Here is a 6020-nt window from a genome sequence, read left to right as displayed (position 1 = left end):
CTTAGTTTAGTGAATTTGTTTCAACTTAGAAATATCAAGTAAATGATCCTCTTCTTAACTCGACTACATCAAGTTAGTCCATCTTACATGAACAGTTTACTTAGCAGAATCTAGGAAACCAGTTGCCTTAGTAAGTTAAGTAAACACAACAAAAGACTTTAAGTTCACATGATTCAACATTTTATCTGAACAAAATGATAAACTTAACATAACAGTCAGTGACCCCACATGAACCAGGATGAAGTCGCCATGGCGTCTGAATCCTGGGGATAATAAGAAAAGCACAAGTTAAAAACAGATGAAAGTTTAGATTTTTGACAAGCAGAATAGCAAAACATAGCAGAGACATTGTAGAAGTCTGTCATCGTCCTGGAGGACAACTGAGAGACATGGCAGGACAGCAGGCGTCATGGCAACAGCATCTTTGGTCTACAAGTAGAAAAACAAAAAAGCTCAAGCATATTCTGAAGAAATCACTTTTTCACAATAAGTGGCCTAAAATAATTGTTCACCTTATTTGTTGTCTAAGCCTGATTGGACTGTTGATGGTTGTCCAGTTAAAGGAGAAACAGCAACGATCCAACCTGCTGTCAGCTGATTATTATATTAAAGCCACAGGCTGTTGCTCAATCATTCATTATTTCAACAACTAACTGTGTTTTTTCTCGTCTCAATCACCCAAATATCATCGATACAAATCCCCCCAAACAATGTGACTCAATGTCCCTTTAATGCAGCATCAAACTGGCTGCTTGTTGCAAATGACAGGATGTGAAGAGGAGTCATGTGCATGTGAGCGCGTCCAACTGAACAACATATGGATTAAAAACATGCAGGATCTTCTTCACCTTGAACAAAATCCTTCATGAAGCTCATCCTTGGTTCAACCTGGACACGAATCTTGGGAAGTGTGTCGTCAACGACTCGTTTCCAGAGCTGAAAGCAGCTCAGGAGATCCCAGCATGCACTCTGGTGACCTCTGCAGAAACAGGAACCATCACATCCAGCTCCACAGGACTTTAGATGGCTTTGGGAAGGCATTTGATTTAATATGGATACATAAACAACCTTCAGATCAAATGCTGATTTTGCTTATTAATATAAAAAACTAATGATGTAAAAACTCACATACAGAAAATGCTGATCAATGTTTATGCTCAGATTTGCATAAACATTTGCTGATATGTTGCAGAAGTCTAAGAATCTCATGTTTCCAATCACTGAAGTCTATTTCTTTATACAAAGTCAATCTACTCAAGTATCAATAGTTCCTAATATTATTTAAACTGCTATCAGTAAAAGTGAAAAGTTCACTTCCCCCCAGTAAATGACTCATGTAAATGTTTCCACTAGCTTGAAGGAAACCAACAAAATGAGTCGCCTGTTCTTAACGAGCTTCACCTGATAAATTGTAGATAACATTGTTTGCCCAACAGCTTTACTTCCTTGGTTTGTTTAGAAAAAAGCTGCAGTGCAAAGATTTTAGTCTTTTAACCATGACTTATGAAATACTCTTATTAAAATCTTCATCTGGGTTTCAGACGGTGTTCTGGAAAGAAACCAAGAATAATCCATCACTCTAATGATTTGATGCCAAAGTTACAGTTACTTGTTTTACTTGTAGGTTTTCCCTCAAAGTCAGTTTTCTTCTAAGTAAACCTGCTCTGATTCTTGTCCATGCTGTGTTCAGCTCTCATCCAGCTCACCTGCCACCCTGATTGCTCACCTGTTCCACCTTAAACTCGTCTCAGTCTCTGCCTCGTTGCCAGATTATCTACAAAGTCCCTGGATGTTGCGTTTTGGATCTCCTGGTGCAGATCTTCATTGCTCCCACTGTTCCTCTGGTTTCCTGCATCTCCCTGTTGTCAGACCCTCAGCTCCTCTGCTCCACCCGTCTGCTGCTCTGCAGGCCAGTTGAGATGAATATTTCAAAGATACCCTCCGTTATCTGAGCATCACCAGCCTTCTCGCCTCTCTCCTCAGTGCTGTGTTTGACAAACTCTTCCTGAACCAGAGTCTGAATATTAACTAAACTTGTTTTTTCACTGCTTCCTCCTGTGTGTGGTTGAATTTCCGGGTCCCACTGAGTGTCCTTACAAAACCAATATTAATTTAAATATTTCACTTTAGGTCTTATTCAATTACTCAGAATGTTTAGACTTCATTCTTTAACACTTTTATGCTTTGAAATAAGGAATAATTTCAACTATTTCTATGAATCTATGAGCTGGAAACTTCCTCTTCTCTCAGGAAACCTGCTGTTCCTGTTTCATGACTCTCTTTCAGCCTGACTTTGTTTTTATGATTAGATAGAAAAAAGAAAGTAGAATTAAAGCAAAGTTTGCAGGAGACAAAACAACAGACAACCTGATTGATTTGATTAAAGTTTGACTGTTGGGTCTAAATGTTACTTAGTGTGATTAACTTTAAAGGAAACTTTATTTATTTATTACTATTAAACTAAATCTCCAGCTTGGGAAGTGGGATGATCTCGGCTTTTGCTGTTGTTAGAATACATGAAACTACAGGGAGCGTGATCTGACAGTAGCACGTTACCATAGCAACAATCAGTTACATTTGAGAGAAATTCGATTGGAATCAATAAATAGTCAAATATGTTCTTGATTGTCATGAGTAGATTATTTCAGCTGGTTCTAAATGTCTCCAGATATCTACCAGATTTAATTCTCTCATAAAATCTGGGACTGTTTCCCTACTTCAGCTCAGTGTTTGGTCAGATCCTGATCCCAGTCCAGACTGGGTCCAGAACCCGGTTCCAGTCGCCACTATGACGGATTTTCCTATCAGCCATGAAAAGGCAAGTGTAACGCCTCGGGTTATATGGCTCTTTTCTCCTACACACCTTAGACATGTTCTTAAATACGATGCATTTAAACAGTAATAATCGCCTGTTATTTAACCTGGTTAATGTTTTACACTCACATATTGGAGGTTTTTCCCGCTGTAAAAGTCCTTAACATTATAGTCCGCACAAGTATTTTCAGTTGGTTTAAAACACGCAGTAAATGCAGCGTTTCGTCAGTAACTGTTATTTACTACGGCCAGTAAATGCATCGTTTTTACTTGTCTCTACCACCTCACTGGTCAGTCAAGGGCAAAATCAAGTTTAAGCAATTTGATTGGCTGTGATGGGTGAGAACGGGACTGGAGGTGCACGTGCCGCTGCTACGTACTGGCAGTTGGTCAGCAGCCGTTCATGGACGAGGTTGGATCTTTGCTGCTGTGGACTTTTATTTTTTAACTAACCAGTTGGAGCTACGAACTTTTCCCTGGACGTTTTTTGGAGCCACAGAACCGGACCACGCTCGTGAACCGGAAAGGACTGTTGGACTGGAGTTGGAGCCGTTTTATTACCGTTCGTTTAAAACTGTAATCCATGGTGGGGTGAGTAACCCATTCCTTGTAGTTGTTCTGGGAGCCGCCATCTTTGGAGCTGCTATTCCGAGGACGAATGCTAACTGAGTCCCTTCAGGCCTGCAACGTTTGTAAAGCTAACTGACTGCTTTACTAATTCAAGAGACTGAATAGTGTGGCTGATACATTCAGCCTTGTTTGCTTATTTCTTATGTATTCACTTTAAAGGGTTGTTTTATACAGTTCTGAGACAGCGCGGTTGCACTAAGTGCTAAATGCTGAAAGCTAACTGTGCTCTCTTCATGTGTATTGCCCTTGGTTTACTACTGACCAGTACGGTTTATTAAACGGGTCAGTTCAGTGAAACATAAATTTAAATGTGTGAACATAACTTGACAAGCTGAGTTTTAAAATGGTAACCGGATCTTATAAAAACTGATCACCACTGGCAATATTAATGCGAGATCCAAATAGTGCCACTCTTTATCTGATAAGGAACTAAATATGATGTGAGACTTTATAAAGTTCTCCATCCCAGTTAAATTGTATATTAAATGAAGAAGAGGAACACCACCTGACCAGATTAAGGACGTTGAAAGCAAAGTCGCGGATGAATACAATTTTACCAAGACCTGGATCCGTCCCAACGGTGTTCAAATTCGGCGGGGCATTTTTTCTAAATGCGAAGTGAGCTGGAGCCATAAAAGTAAGGTAAGCTGCATTTATCGTTTTTTGATGATGCCATCCATTTTTAAAACATGTTATTAAGAGCTAAAAGTTCGTGTCTCTGTTGCATGTTTAAGCACAAGACGTAAAACAACAGCTTGCTAACTGTCGAGGGCAGGAGTTGGTTAATGCAGCTAGCTAAACGCAGTTTGCTACTCGGTTGCGCTTATAGAACTTTTTAAGAGAAAATACAAGCAGCTACCACGATTTTTGTATTGTTACACTTACTCAGAAGCACATATGTGACGCTTGGTCAAAGTTTTGCATCGACGTGCTGACTGCAGGTGAGTTAGCGGCTTCGGGAAAGGCTGTCCATCATTAATTAGTCGTGTTCCCTGTCAGTAATTAGCCGTGTCCTTTGTTTCATGTGTCCTTGCCCCACACTGCTGTTACTGATTATCTTAAATGTTAAAATACTTTTTGTTTTGTTTTTTCATATATTTATTTTATTGAGTTTATTGTTATATTGAGTAACAAGTTAATTGATAAGAGCTTGAATATTTTTTTCACTATCGATATGCAGCCCCCATTTAGTCAGTGGTGGTTCCTTTAAATTGTTTTAAAACCTTGTCTTTTCATTAACCCAATATTTTGTCTCGTCTTAAAGTAGAAAAATGTCACTGCCCGCCTTATTTGCATAATAAAGGAGAAATGCACAGGTAAAGCAACACCTGGAAAAGTTTTTTTGAAAAAAAATGATAAAATATTTAAGAGTAATAGATGAATCTTCAAGTAAGGGGGAAAAACAAATTTTTTAAAATGATAAACTGTAAATGTGCTAAAATCTATACTTTGTTGGAACTAAGGTGGAAAATGAATATGGACATTATAGATGGTCAATTAAATTTATAAAACATTAGGTAAAGTTCTTAATTGCCTTTAAAGTGCATTTATTTGAGATGTATGTAAAAAATTGTTTCTCTTTGTCAAATTTATTTCTGTTTTTGGTTTGGTCCTCCAATAAATGTCAACACTTCTGCTTCTTGGACAATTGTTTCTTACCCCGCATTGGCTGCTCCGGCGAAGGAATTACGGCGGCCATCTTGGATGGGTCATCCCTCTTAATTTGCTCAATCAAAACAGCAGAAGATCCCTCAGCACTGAGGGACATTGTTGTTCGAATCGACGGACTATTGATGCGAGGGCTCCACAAACGACATTTCACAAGTAAGATGGACATATTATTGTGTATATATTGTGATTAGACTATTACTTTACTGTATTTGCGTCCACCGGCAGGATACCAGCTAATATTAGCTACAGTGCTGCGCTACAACCAATTCAGTATTAATCAGTAGCTAGCTGTAAAACGCTACACCAACATGGTATTTGGCACTAGCTAGTGCTACAGCACAATACCAACATAGTACTTATTATATTTAGCGGAAACAAATGCTAACATGCTGCTCAAACATGGTATTTAGCAGTAGCTAACACTAAAACGCTACACTAATGCATTTATCTGAAACTAATGCTAAAGCACTACAATAACATGGTACTTAACAGGAGCTAATGCTAACGCGCTACACCAACCTGGTGTATTTCTTCACACCTCAATAGCAGCTCATGGAGGAGTTTGATCTGTTCACATTTCGTCTGTCTTATGCCATACAGTCATGACACGGTAACATTTTTCACAAATATGTAAAAAACATATTTTTAATAAAAGTTACACTCTGCAGCTATAAATGCCTGAATTTGTTCAAACTACTAATTCTGCACTGAGAGTCCAGAGTTTATTCTGAGGGAATAGACAAAGTGTCATCTTTTAATTTTACAATAAACAATTAACTGCTGGAAACTAATTTGGTGAGACAAACCTGTATTTAAATGACCCAATGTTGTAGATTATATTTTTTCATCTTTCACCTTCATGGGATGGGAATGTTTTACTTTAACTAGGACTTTCTGAAAGGCAG

General features: G+C 38.4%; 1 long non-coding RNA gene across 3 annotated transcripts; it reads right to left on the bottom strand.

Annotated features, from left to right (window-relative positions):
- Nucleotides 1–163: 163 nt before the first annotated feature.
- LOC145554132 (uncharacterized) lies at nucleotides 164–4372 on the bottom strand. Of its 3 annotated transcripts, none has more exons than XR_014090173.1 (5): nucleotides 2944–4372; nucleotides 1727–1903; nucleotides 849–1027; nucleotides 348–429; nucleotides 164–263 (listed from the first exon to the last, which is right to left on the bottom strand). It is a non-coding gene; the product is annotated as an uncharacterized LOC145554132 (long non-coding RNA). The 3 variants fall into 3 exon arrangements; XR_014090171.1 differs by having other exon boundaries at nucleotides 849–979; XR_014090172.1 differs by lacking the exon at nucleotides 348–429 and having other exon boundaries at nucleotides 849–979; nucleotides 2944–4011.
- Nucleotides 4373–6020: the final 1648 nt, after the last annotated feature.

Source organism: Poecilia reticulata, chromosome 12 (genome assembly GCF_904066995.2).
Source record: "Poecilia reticulata chromosome 12, P_reticulata-male-v2, whole genome shotgun sequence".
Lineage (NCBI taxonomy): Eukaryota > Metazoa > Chordata > Actinopteri > Cyprinodontiformes > Poeciliidae > Poecilia > Poecilia reticulata.
This window is presented reverse-complemented; position numbering and strand designations above follow the sequence as displayed.